Source organism: Panthera pardus, unplaced genomic scaffold, assembly GCF_024362965.1.
Source record: "Panthera pardus isolate Hobbes unplaced genomic scaffold, ASM2436296v1 HiC_scaffold_3, whole genome shotgun sequence".
NCBI lineage: Eukaryota > Metazoa > Chordata > Mammalia > Carnivora > Felidae > Panthera > Panthera pardus.
The window spans coordinates 36,323,585-36,337,585 of record NW_026526876.1 but is presented as its reverse complement, the minus strand read 5'-3'; positions in this window follow the sequence as shown (position 1 = coordinate 36,337,585).

Sequence of the window (14,001 nt, the reverse complement as noted above, 5' to 3'; positions counted from 1 at the left end):
ACCTTGGCACATCGAGGGGAATTTTCTGCAATTTCTCTGCATCTTCAGAGCAGGAAGCATGTGAGATGAAGCCCAGTCTGGAGGAGTTGTGTTTTCATAGGACTGGTTAGAAGTGCCTCACGGGGGAGTCTGGGAATCCCCACTCGTGCCAGTCACGGGTCGTGTGGGGAGGAAACGGCGTATCCGTTCTGACAGCCGTTCTATGATAGCATGAATTCCCCATTAAAGTTTTCTGCCCTTTTGGAAGGAAAGGTGCTCCAAGCGACGGAATTGAACAACACTACGAGGGAAAAGGCTTAACTCAGAACCAGCAATTGAAATGCTCTAATGGCTGCCGTTGGGACACAGTTGTCCATCATAAGGAATCTTTGCTAACACCATCAGTCAAGAGTGTTAGTGTGCGTTTCTTCAAAGGAGAGACGTAGGTTTTCCTCATTTCCGACCAGCATTGTTGATATTAGTAATGACTTATTAGGAAAGACAGAGCCTCCGACTTGGGCGATACAGCCCAGGAAAGGCATTCTTTTGGTAATAGTAAGCCCCAAATAAAAAATGACCCCCTGCCATCCTCTTTACCCCCAAAACTTGACCCCACCTGCATCACCCGCTGTGTTCCCTGGCCGTCCTCTCCGGCCACCACTCTCTGGCACGAAGGCTGTTCCATCTCACCTGTGAGTGGTGCCTCGTTGTGCACCTGCCTGACTAGAATTCAAGTACAAGCACGCGGCAAGCGGTGACCGTGTGGGGATTCCCCTCCTCGTTCTGTTTGTTGTGTGTCCCCTGAGGAGGAGGTGCGAAGAGTGAATTTTCTGTCTTGGTTCTCTCCAGCCTCTCGTGAGCATCTCGTGCGTGATGATTCTTGTGCCACGTGGATTCTGGAGGCCAACCCTTTTCATCTGGCGCCCAGCCAAAGGCACAGGTGTTGACTCCAGCTCTGAAGAGGCCTTAGCTGAGTTACCGCTGGCCTTTAGTGGAGCCCCTTCTCGAGAGATTTTCAGAATGAATTTTGATCAAGCTAATCCTACGCGCTGATCCCCATTTAATCACCCTCTTCATTTGAAAACTCACCCTTCAAGGTTTTGCTCCAGGGTCGCCTCTGGGATTTTCGCCAGCCGCTTGTGGCCAAGTCCTCCGTCCTCTGTTACTCGTTCATGTGTCTGCCTGCTTGCTCCTCTGTGACCTCTGGTCTGAGAGGGATGGAGCCTGTGTCCCGCTCAGCTTTCTCCCTGCTCCCGGGGCTGGCACAGTTGGGTAGATGTGCCAAGGTGGTGGTGGTTGAGGAAAAAGGTGAGATCAGCCCCCTGCCCAGTCAGCCAGCCTTGAACCTGGATTTTCACTGTTCACACGGGAAACCTTGTTGGTAATGAAATAGGGATTCTTTGTTGACTGTCGGGCTTCTTCGGGATTTTCTCAAGAGATTGGAGTTTTGGCGGTTGAAGTAAGAGTGGGAACTATGTGACATGACTGTAACCCAGGATAGTCCAAAGGTGGGGTGTGGACCCCTTCCTCCTGGTGTCAGTGCTGGCAAAGCACCAGAGCTGTTGCTGCCCTTTGGTGGAAGATGTTCCCCATGTAGGGTCAGCAGGCTCTGTCCAGTGACCAGAAATTGCACTGAACCCCCCCCCCACACACACACACTGAATTCTCTGCCAACAGAGAGAATTCTCTGCCAACAGAAAGCCTGCATTGAGGGGTGCCGGGGGGGGCTCGGTCGGTCAAGCTTATCTGACTCTTGGTTTCAGCTCAGGTCATGATATCGTGGTTCATGGTATCGGTATCGAGCCCTGAGTTGGGCTCTGCATTGGGATTTTCTCTCTCCCTACCTCTCTGCATCTCCCAGCTCTCTCTCTTTCTCTCAAAGTAAAAATTAGGGGCGCCTGGGTGGCTCATCGGTTGAGCATCTGACTTCCACTCAGGTCATGGTCTCGTGCTTCATGAGTTTGAGCCCTGCATGGGGCTCTGTGCTAATGGCTCAGAGCCTGGAGCCTGTTTCAGATTCTGTGTCTCCCTCCCTCTCTGCCCCACCCCCATTCACACTCTGTCTCTCTCTCTCAGAAATAAAAATAAACATAAAAAAATAATAAAGAGCTCAGCTCAGGCACCCTTCTTCATGTCCTGGGCTTCTGGTCTCATCCCATGTGGTGTCACAGCCTGGCTTTCCCTGCCCACTTCTGAGAACTTGGTTTTGTGTCTAGGCCTTTATTCTGCAGATCCAGGGGTGATAAGACAGGTGGGGAATAGAAGACGCCAGCTAGGTTTATACTGGGAGGGAAAAATCAGTGTGAGCAGGTCACAGCTGAGTCCTGGTGTGTGGGACAAGACTCCTTTCTCCAAGTGGAAGGAGATGGGGAGGGAGCCTTTGTTCTCTCAGTTCCCAGGCAGAGTGGGGAGCTGGTGGGGAGCACCCTCAGGGCAGGGGGGCTGTAGTTTGGAAAGTCTGAAATGTGAGGGACAGTCTGGTAGCAGCCATTCCGTGTGGGACATTGGTAGAGCTAAAGGAGATTTCTAGAAATTTCTTTCTTTCTTTCTTTCTTTCTTTCTTTCTTTCTTTCTTTCTTTCCTTCCTTCCTTCTTTTTCTTTCTTTCTTTCTTTCTTTCTTGTTTATTTATTTTTGAGAGACCGAGAGAGAGTGCAAGGGCAGGGAGGGGCAGAGAGAGGAGGAGACACAGAATTCAAAGCAGGCTCCAGGCTCTGAGCTGTCAGCATGGAGCCCAATGCAGGGCTCGAACTCACAAACAATGAGATCATGACCTGAGGCGAAGTCGGACGTTTAACCGACTGAACCACCCAGGCGCCCCAAGATTTCCAGAAGTTTCACTGCACCTTGGGTGTCATCTCCTGGCACCCCTTCCCTGCAGTTGCCACCCCCCCACACACACACACACATGCCCTGGTGTCAGTGAAGGAAACAACAATAGGAGTAGATACCCTTTTCTTCTGGATGTAGGGCTATTTCTCTGAATGGACGTCATATGCAGAAGTGAGCACAGGCCCAGCTTTCAACGTGAACTCTTATTGCATCTGGACAGTGGGTGCTGCGTCGTGTTCATCTTCTGCTCTGTCCCCCACCCCCACAGCCCAGGGCTGTACCAGCGCACCCAGAGATGCCCACAAGAACGTGCGCTGCAAACAAGGGAGTGGGTCAAAGACAGCCAGGCCGAAGTGAAGGTGGCAGTAGGGGAAGGTCCTCTGGGCTGGAATCACCTTTGGTCCTGAACTGGGGTGGGGGGGGGGGTGGGGGGGAGATGGGGGGGCAACCATACCAGAACGGAAATTCACACCGGAAGCAAGGTGGGTAAGGAGAGAACCCAGAAGGGCGTTGTGGAGTGTGAAGCAGAAGTATGAAGCTGGGGTGCGGTGCTTCTCGGCCAGAGCAAGGGTTTGTGAGCCTGAATCACTCAGGCAAACTTTTTAAACTTCACACTCACCCTGAGACTGAGACACCACCGCCCCCAACGCTGGTCCGCTTAGAATCTCAAGGGGTCAGGTATGGGGGGGGTGGGGGGGGTTAGAATGGTGGACACGATGCATCTGATAGGTCCATGCCTACACCCGCTTGTGAACACTGTTAGGGAGGACCCTGCTCGGCATTTGTCCACCTGGTTCGAATGTGGGCTCCACCACTTGCTAGTCATGTGATCTTGGAAGTCTATTTATGCTTTCTTAGTCTGTTTCCTCTCGAAAAGAGGCAGAGGGTTTTTACTTACCTCAGGAGCGAGTAAATGAGATGTTGCATGCATTATTAGCGGCATTTTGAAGAGAAGGGCTGAGGGCTTTCTGCCTTCTGTAAAGCAGAAGGAAACGTGATAAGACTTCAGGGCTGTCGCCGGAGGCTGCAGTGAGGAGTGGGTTGGAGGAAGAAGGGAGGAGGGAGGGAAGGTTGCTGGAGGGTCAGGCTGGCAGGGGGAGGGGGGAGAGGGTGGCGGGAACAGGTGTAACCGGTGAGTTGTTGGGCTTTTTCTGCCACCTAGTGGCTCCTCTGGGCTATGCCATCCCCTCCTGCCTGGCCGGGCGCAGTGGGGCGAGGCTGGATTGAATATTCCTGAACTCAGCGTCTCCGGTTCTCTTCTGCTGCCCCCATTTAACGCCCTGTCCCCTCGGAGACCCTGGCCTGTGACACATCCTCCACATGGTCCTGGTGTGTGGGACAAGACTCCTTTCTCCTAGTGGAGGGAGAGGGGGGAAGCCTTTGTTCTCTAGGCTCCTAGGCAGAGGGGGGAGCTGGTGGAGACCAGCCCCGGGCCCCAGTCTGCCCTGCTGGCTTGATGACTGCTAATGGTATTCTGCCCTGGGGGGGGGTGGGGGTGTGTGTGCCAGGCCTTCTGGCACTGGGGGCCCAGACCGGCCCGGGGTCTGCGTTGGGTTTTATTGAATTCTATGTGTGCTACTGTGTGCAGAGCCTGGGTCAGGATTCTCTTGAGCTTGGCTACCCCACTGTCTCCAGAGGATTTCGCCTTTGTCTCCAGGATGAGGGGAAGGGATCAGAGAGCCGCAGCCTGCGCACCCCCGACCACCCCGCGGAGGGCCCAACGGGGGAGGGGGCCTCTGAGCCAGCTCTGCCTCTGGGTCTCGTCATCTCCCTCCCCCATGAGAGGTGCCAGCCCCTCGGAGGAGGCTGCCTGGAATGATGTCCTACTTGCATCATGTCTGGCTCCCGCTTCAAAGGCAGCTGTGACTGTTTGGTGAGGGGTCTGAGCTTGGGTGAGGGGCTTCAGGAGGAGGCCAGGAGCTACACGTGGGGCTGGGAATCCGGGGTCGGGCGTCCACAGGCCCCCTGCATCCGCCCTGCTGCCCACTGCCCTCCCCACCCTCAACACCCACTTTTCCTCTCAGGGCCTCGCAGCCTCAGCTGCAACCAGGCCAGGATTGCATCATTCTTGGCTTTGTTCACAGAGCAGCAGGTGGAGGAGTGGGGCCCGCTATCCGCGCCCCCCCCCCCTCCTGCTCATCTCCTTCCACTCCCTCCTGGGTAATCCTCCTTCCTCCCTTCTCCGGCTCACCGCACCCCCACCCTGGGAGTTGTCTGCCTCACCCGTGGCTCTCAGATCCCTTTCCACCTTCTCCTGCTCCCCAGGGAGCCCCCGAGGCAAAGGGAAGGAGGCTGGGGCGGAACGCAGAAATCCCCACCAGGCTGGAAACTGCCCTCATCATGTCTGTTCCCCACTCAGTTGGAGGCAGGTGCCACCCTCAAAAGAAGCACCTGGTTGCAGTCAGGGTACGGTCTCTCCGAATTTGGGAACAAGGTTAGAAACCGTCACCTGATAAAGCTAATAATAATTAACATGAGATGAATTAATTCAGCTCTTTGGAGAAAGTACTTTGCTTTTATCGATGATTTATGTGCCTGTCCGTGAACCAAGAATGTTATACTCACATCCCAATCTTTCATCAACCCTGTGAGATGGTACTATTATCACTCTCGGCTTACGGAGGAGGAAGCCAGAGCTCAGACAGGTGAGATACCACACGGCCACTAAATGGCAGACGTGGGACCTGAACCTTGGTCCGTCTCCCTCCAGCGGAACTCAAAGCTTCTTGAAGAGATGGCTGGAAAATTAAATGCTGACCAGACTGGGATTGTCTTTTTACCCCCTAACTAGACGTGGGTTTTTTTTTGTTTGTTTTTTTTTTAAGTTTTATTCGTTTATTTTTGACAGAGAGCATGAGCATGGGTAGGGGTGGGGTGGGGAGGGGCAGAGAGAAAGGGAGAAAGAGAGAATCCCAAGCAGGCTTCACACGGTCAGCACGGAGCCCTACACGGGGCTCAGACCCACGAACTGCAAGATCATGACCTGAGTCAAGACCAAGTGTCGGAGGCTTGACTGACTGAGCCACCCAGGCGCCCCTAAAAGGAGGTTTTTGCCCAAGACACTCATCAAGAGACAAGACTACTGTCCTCTTTTAATCTTAGGAAGGAGATTCTATAAGACGTATGTCAAATGGCCTGGGCAGGGCCCTGCCCCCATCCCCCACTGCTGCCTGTCTGAGGAAATGCCGTTGCTGATGATTCTGGCCCTTGTGAGGCGTAGCAACAGGAAACGAAGAGCTTGTCCAGGATGCAGGCTGCCAGGGAAGAGGGAGGACTGGGGGCTGCCCGCTTGGATCTTGCAGTCCTTCTTAGGGACCCTGCTTGCGGAGCTTCCTGCAGTGCTCAGGTGTGTTGATAAGCCAGCTTTGGGGTTTAGCAATCGAGCCACCATGACTTTGACTAGTAGGAGTCTATTTGTCAGGGCCAGAGCAGCATCTTTGGGGACAGACAGTTCTCAACCGCGCGAAGCCCAACCCCAGACTTTAGGTCTAGCCAAGCAGCAGCTGTTCCAGAAGCCCATCGTGGGTGGCTGCTGCCTTGCCGCCACCTCCCCCTGCTTGTTTGCACTTCTCAGTGGCTGCTTCCGCCCTGAAAGAGAATCACAGGGAAACGGACTGGGCAGACCGGAGCCTGCCTTCACGGCCCAGGGCCCAGCTCCACCACGACCTGGGGGAGGCCGGGTCAGGGTCTGGGGGACTTGCTTGCTGGCACTCTTCTCAGCTGCTTGTCTCTTTAGCCCAGGACAGACTCCGTCTGAAGAGACAAAGGGCCCCATTGACCCCATAGCCTTGTGACCCCACCCAAAACTGTCCCTCCCCTCCCCAGGCAGCCGAGAGGGCACTCACTCGCTTGGGTTGCGGACAGGGCCCTCGAGGCCACTGAAAGGACCGGTGGCCGGGGACGAGCGGCTGCCAGGACGCCTGGCTGTAGTCCCAGGAGCAAAGCCACAGATACCCCACAGGCCAGAGCACGGGGTGGGGGTGGGGGGGGCACTGGGGGAGTCCAACCTCAGCCCTAAAATGGGCTGCCCATGAGCTCAGGGCCTCCCCGGCCTGCATTCCTGCCTCCCTCCCCCCAGATGTCCCCCACACCCAGCCTATAAAGCCCCCTTTGTCTGGGCCCACTGAGGATCTTAACTCTCCCCATCTCAGCTTCCCGCCCCCTGCCCCCTCACCCTCTGGTGCCTAACAAAGAGGCCAGGGTGCAGTGAGAGGTGGTGAAACCCCCTCCCTGTCAGCCTGGGCAGTGGCCCAGGGGGTTTGGGCAGCCAGCCCCTACCCACCGACACTCTCCCCCACCTCAGGGCAGGTTAATTCCCACCCCTGTCCACTCTGGACTCCACACTCCTGGGCAGCATGCCTGCCTCTCACATGCCTGCTCATGTGATATCACCCTCAGTTCAGCCCTGCCCTGTCAGGGGCAAGGCACAGGGGCAGTGGGCAGGCAGGAGCCACCCCTGATGGGGCGGGGGGGAGGGGGGAGGGTAAGGGGAGTGGGGGAGGCAGTCTCTTTGCCACCTCTTTGGCTCTTTACCAGAGTGAGTGGCCCCATTGCCACAAGTCAGGTGCCTGGCTGGCATCTGGGGCTGCAGATGACCCTTGTCCGGCAGTGGGCAAACGGTTCAGCCCCTCCTCCTGCTTGGCATATGCCTGGGGCATGGCACACGGTAGGCGACAGGAATCTCCATCTCTGCTCCCCACCCCCAGCCAAGGGCCTCAGAGCACGTTTGAGCAGAGGCTGGATCCTGGCAACAGGGAGGGGCGCCTCCCGACCATCTCCTGCGCTCACAGGGTCACAGGATCCAGACCCCTGCTCACAGGGTGGGGGCCGCTGCCGTGTCTTCCTGTGTTCCAGGCTCCGTGGGCGTCTCTGACCTGCTCGAGGAGGGGCATCGGCCTGGGAGACGAGTGGTTTGGGCCACGGGGTCAGCTCTGTCACCAAGCTGCTGTGTGACCCCCGGGCAAGCCTTTCTGTGGCCCCTGTAAGATGAGGGGTGGGGCCCCTCTAACTCATAAATCAGAAACGAAGAGAGGGGCTTCCCTTGGAGGGATGGTCCTCTCTGGGCTAACAATGCCCCCAGGACAGGCAGAACAAGGGGTGCTGGCAGGGATGCGGCCCTGGATGTGTGAGTGGGTGTGCATTATGCGTGTGAGATTGTGAGTGTGTGGGTGTGTGACCGGGCGCGCGCGCGCGCGTGAGCGCGGCGCCTCCACCCGCGGGTGGGAGGGGGAGGGGGCGGGGCCTGCGGGGCGGGGCGGGGTGTAGGGGGGGGTGTCTGGGCGGCTGACAACCGGTGCTCCTCGCGCTGGGCGGTCGCCGGGTTGCCGCACCGACAGGGCGACAGGGCGCATGGAGGGGCCGCCGCCCCCGGCGCCCCCCGGGGCTGGCGCGGCGAGGACGGCGTAGCGGGCAGCAGCATGGAGCAGGTCGGCGGGCGCGGGACGCGGGTGCGTGTCTGGGAGGGGAGGGCGGGGGCCGTAAGCAGGGGACGAGGGTGGGCGCGCCAAGGGGGAGGGGGGGTTGGGGCGCTGGGGCTCCGAGCGGGGCCGGAGCTCTGGGGGGAGGGATGGGGCTGGTGTGACACACAGCTGGTGGTACACACGCACACGCACACGCACACACGCTGACACACAGGGAGGCGCGCACAGAGGGCGCGCACGCTGCCTCTCTCCCCACCCAGGAGAGCACCCGCCTTTAGAAGCCCCCCTCCCCACTCGGTGAGGTCTCAGCCCTGCCAGGATCCTAGGCCTAAGGGGGCTGCAGGCTGGGCGGAATGAAGGAGGCACAGGAGGTCGAGGTAGCTGTCCAAGGCCACAACACCGCTGACCCCCTAGCGAGACCTCAAGATACAACCCCCTCCCTCCCCCACCTGCACCTCGAGGGGCTTCTCCCAGCCAGCCTCCCCCTCCCCTCCCAGTTACAGCAGCTGCAGCAGCTGCCGTCACCATTTCATGGCAGTGAAAAGATGGGGTGGGCTGGGCAGTTTCTCTATAGGCGCCCCAAATGCACACCTGCAGCCCCAGCCAGGCCCTGGGGGGCTGTCTTTTCCTTTACACAGGCTCCATCGGAAGGGGGCAGGGGTGAAGACCCGCTCAGGTTGGAGCTCCTCACCCCCTCCGGGGAGCTCAGCAAATGGACAAGCAAGCGGGGCCAGTCCCCTTAAGTGAGCGAGGGGGGCTCTATCCTGACTTGTAGTCTCCCGCTCAAAGAAGGGCACAGCCTGACGTGGGCAGGAGTGAGGGGGCTGCTCCTGAAGCTGTCTTACTCCCTTCATAATCTTCATAGTCTTGCCTTGGGGTGGGGTCTGGAGTGGTGGGGTTTTCTGTTCCTGGGCTTGCTGAGTTCAGCCACACTCCTGGGCTCATTGGGGTTGATCAGCCTAACGCAGTAGCCTGGGGACCTGAGCTCTGAGACCCCTCCCCTCCAGGCTGAGCATGGGCCCCCTGCCTCTGGCAGAGGGGTTCTTGGGTTGTCTGTGCCGGTGATGAGGAGGGGCAGGAGGAGGGATAGAGGGTGAGCAGTTGGTGGCGGGGGCGGGGGGGGGGGGGTGTGTGACGATGATCCTAAGTTCTGGGGAGGCATGAAATGCTCTGGGCATCTTTCCTGGGCTGCGTGTGCTCTTTGGGGCGGAGTTGTGGGCTAGTCTAGTCTCCAGGCCTGTTTGGCATCTTGGTTGTTAATTTAAATGGCTGGTGGCAGCACCAGGCCTGGCAGGGGGAAGGGGACTCCATTCGTCATTATCTGCTGTTGCTGTCATTACTGACTCTACCCTCAGCTCCACTCTGAGTGCAAACAAGTGGGGGGTGGGGGGGACAGTACTAAATGCCACTGAATTGCCTACATTAAAATAGTTAATTTTATGTTATGTGAATGTCGCCTCAATTAAAAAAAAAAAAAAAAAAGGAAGGGTAGGGCTAGGGACCCTCACTACTTTCTGCCTAGAGGACCCTAAATGCATTTCACCGGGAGTGCTGCTCTGCCCAGATTGCTCCCAATTGCCCCCATCCGCCTTCCCTATACGTCTTCGGGGAGGTCAGCTATTTCCCCTTCCCCAGAGGAGAGATCCTGGCTCCCCTGTGCCCTGGCACCATGGAAGGGAGGAGAGAGCTGGAGGAGAGTAGGACATTGGGCTCCTGCCCGTCCCCATAAAAGGGACACTGGGAGGTCTTGGATATCTGTCCTCTCTCTGGGCTGCTGTGAAATCTCTGCCAGCTGTGCTGAGCGGTGGCTTTCCAGGTCCCTTCTAGGTGTCCTAGGACACCTCTGCTGAACAGCACAGCAGCCAGCCTGACTGCTAGACTGTGAGACACCCGCCCCCCCCCCCCCGCAAGACAGGGACTCTGGTGATCAGCACAACCAGGGAGGTGCCCAGGCTGATGGCAATGTCTTAAGGCAGCCCCAGCCCTGCTGGCCCCATGGGCGTCACCAGCTTTCTGGATGTGCCGGGAGCACGGTTTGTATGGGGTACTTCTGAAATCGGAGCTTCTTTCACCAGGGGAAGCTCCTATTTTAAGTTTCCCATGTGCTGAGCCCTCTTGTAAAGCAAAGAATCCTTTTATAGTGCAAGAACCGCCCCAATGTGTCTGTGTGGTATGTGTGGATTTTGGCATGTAGGTTTCTTAAAGGGGAGCATGCCTGGAATCTCTCACAGGGGCTGGAACTGCCAGGTGGGGTGGGTGCCAGGACTGAGGGGCTTGCCCCCTGCGGTCGGAGCCCTGCCCCTCTTTTCTCTCCATCCAATTCCCCCCTCCCTCCCAGGGCTGGCTCAGAGCCAGACAGAGGAGAGGGAGCAGCTGCCGGGGATTTCCAGAGCTTCCAGGGGGAGGTGGGAGCTACCCTTCCCCTCCTTCTTCACCCCTCCCCTCTCCTTCTCTTCCTTCCCTCTGCGTTTCCCTCTTCTCCCTTTTCCTCCTCTCCACCCCCCTCCTTTCCTAGAAGGGCAGAATGGAGACGGGGAGGAGAGGGGCCAGGGCCCTTCTGTGTGCAGGATGCGCAGTGGTTCGGGACAGCCAGGCGGGGTCCGGGGGCCCGTGGCAGAAGCAGGACTGCAGGCCAGTTGCTGGAAGAATTTAGAAGCCCTCACACAGAACCTCAGAATTTAGCATCCTGGAGCTGGAAGGGACTACCTGGCCTAGCTCCTCCCGGAGGGATCCTGCTTCGTAGAGCAACAGCTTGGCATCAGACCTCAGCAAGTTACTTAACCTTTTCTGACCTTTGTGTCCTCATTTATATAGCGGGGCTAATAATGCCCCCCTTACAGGGTGGTCATGGGGAGTAAATGGAATAATGTTGGTAAAGAGCTTGGCACACAGTAGGCACTCGACACATTTTAACACGTCTTCGTGATGTCCTAGGTGGTGTCATCGCCCGTATAAGTCATCTGTTAGCCTTGTACACTCAGTCCAGGCCACCGGGTCCTCAATCACCCAGTGTCACACAGTTGGGAGCCTGCAGGGCTGAGACCCCAGCCCAAGGCCTCTTCTCCCTGCATCACGACAAACACGGGTCCCCTGAGGGGCTGCCAGGGGAGAATGGCAGGACGGGGCATCTTTTATCCGGCCCCTGCCCTGACAGCAGGGTTTTACTGGGTGTGGCTTGTTTGATAAACATCTCTTGACTTGAATGAATGGGCCCACACCTGCTTTGGAGATGAAAATTTCGGTGGGGGGTAGGTTCCTTTGGGGGACAAGCAGAGGACAACCTGGGGGCCCGAGAGCCAGAGAGGCATAGGAACAGGCTCTCCCCTCTGGTCCTGCCCTCTCGCCCTTCTCCACCAGGGGGTGCTCTCTCCCCTTCAGTGGAAGGGCCGCCCCTGTCGTCCAGGTTTAGGGCTGCCCGTCCTATAACCCCGATCCTCTGTTTCTCCTTGGCAGCTTACGGTGTGCTTTCAATCCATTATCAAATGTGACCCGCACATGGGAGGCAGGCCGAGAAGCTCTTGTTGTTCTCATCTTACAGAGGGTGAAACAGGTTCAGAGAATGTCCTTTTCCTCAAAGACATAGAGCTATCAGGTGGGCGGGATGGGAACTTGAACCCAGGTCTTTGGACTCTCGAGTCAGTGCTCCTTGATGACACCATACGACTCCTAGCTGGCTCCTGGGCTAGGCCTGATCCTGACTGGATGGCTCTGGTCCGAGGACTCCTCCCTGACGGTGGGGAACACAGGTTCTCCCTCTGGAGCGCCACATGAACTGCTTTTTTCTTTACTCCACTCATCACCCTCTCAGGTCTCTCTCCCACCCAAGTCTCTCCCACAGCTCACCTGTGCTGCTTTCTTTCTTTCTTTTTTTTTTTTTTTTAAGTTTATTTATTTATTGAGAGAGAGAGAGAGAGAGAGAGAGAGAGAGCGTGTGGGGAAGGCAGAGAGAGAGTCCCATGCAGGCTCTGCGCTGCCAGTGCCCAGCCCAAGTGCAGAGTTCGATCCCCTGAACCGTGAGATCAAGACCTAAGCCCAAATCAAGAGTCGGACGCTTCACCGACTGAGCCACCCAGGGACCCGTGTGCTGCTGTTTTTTAACAAGCCCGATTCCACTTCCTCACCCCTGACTCTTTCTCCCTGTATGAGCTGGCCTCTGCCTCCTCCAGTCCCCTGAAAGTGCCCTCTCTGCCCAACACAGTGCCACTTCCTCTGGCCCCCTGCTTCCACTCTGTTCTTCTCTGTCGTCCTCACGCCCTCTTCCTTCCTCACGTGCCCCTAAAGGTGGGTGCTCCTCATGTCCCGTCCCCTACCCAGTCTCCTCCCTGCACCTGCCCTTGTAGAATCTGAATCACACTCCTGGTCTACTGACGACTTCCAAAGCCATGTCCCCCGTTCGGGCCTCTGCCCGCAGTTGTCCACTGGCAACACAGCCTATAGGTTCAGTGTGCGGACTCTGGAGCCCACATGCCTGGGTTCAGATCCTGGCTGGACTTAGGTCAGAGACTCAAGCTCTCTGGGCCTCCGTTTCCTTAGCCGTAAGTGAGGATTATAGTATCTCTTTCACAGCTCCCTTTAAGGCTGACCTGGAATAATACATACAAAGGCCCATACGGGGCCTGGCATGCCCCCTCTCCCTCGAGAACACTCTCCTTCCCCCAACTCCCAGTTTGGTCACCACATCCTGGGGTCTCTGATGTTTCTTGCCCCTGCCCTGGTGCAGTGTCTCCCCCACCCCGCTCCCCACCATTCCTATCTCCTCGTGGCCCTCCTTCTTTCTGGCAACGTGGCACATCTCTGCTTCAATCCCTGCCCCCGGCCAGGCTAGAATCAAAGTGCCTCAAGGCCCAGTCCCTCCCTCGTCATATCCCCGCCCACATTTCCTTCCTCTTCCCTCCATGCTTCCTGCCCACGTATGTACCTTCCATACCCTTTGCTTGGTGCCAGCCACGCCACTAGACTCTGCTTTCTCCTGCCTCCCTGCCTTTGCCTATGAGAGTCCTTTTCCCTGGAGCGCTCCCCCCATTCCCCACTCCACGCCACTGCCCCCCTCATCCGTGAAGCCCCCAGAAGCTCAAGGCCACCTCCTTGTGGAAGCCTTCCTCTGTTTCTCTAGCCTCCCTTTGCTCCTTTTCAGACATGTCACTACAGAGTCAGGATTGGTAAAAGCCGAGGACTCCTCAAGGGAAGGAGCTAGGTCTACTCTCCATCTTCCCAGGGGCGACCTCCACTCCCTCAACCCCTCATCTACTAGGGTTCCCACTAAGCATTTGTGAACAGAGGCAGGTGACTGGGCTGGGGGGAGGGTCTTAGAAAGAGGGGAAGTATAAGGGGGGTCCTCAGTGAGGGACACCTTCTGCCCCTGTTCAGCGGTACTTCTAGGACCCCTAGAGCAAGAGTGTGCCCGCGATAGAGTGGATTTGGGGGTGGGTGGTGGGACCAGGGAGCGAGACCCGGGGAGTCTGAGGGAAAGGACGGGAGGAAGAGGGGCCGGAGAAGTTTGATGGGGGGAGGGCTGGGACAGGATGGGGGTGCGGGTCAAGGTGCAGGAAGAGGTGGGAAGGGCAGCAGGGTGGGGGAAGAGCGCACTTTCTGGGAAGTGGGAGAGGGTGGGGGAGGTGAGCGCAGTGCATTGTGGAGGGAGGAATTCATCTGCTGGCCGGTGTGAGCTCATTTCCTCTCACTGCCTCCCGCAGGGTCTGAGGGCATCAGACTCTGGAAAAAGTGAGCCAGGGGCACCCCAGTGGTCACCTCCCTCCTCTCCTCCCCTCCCC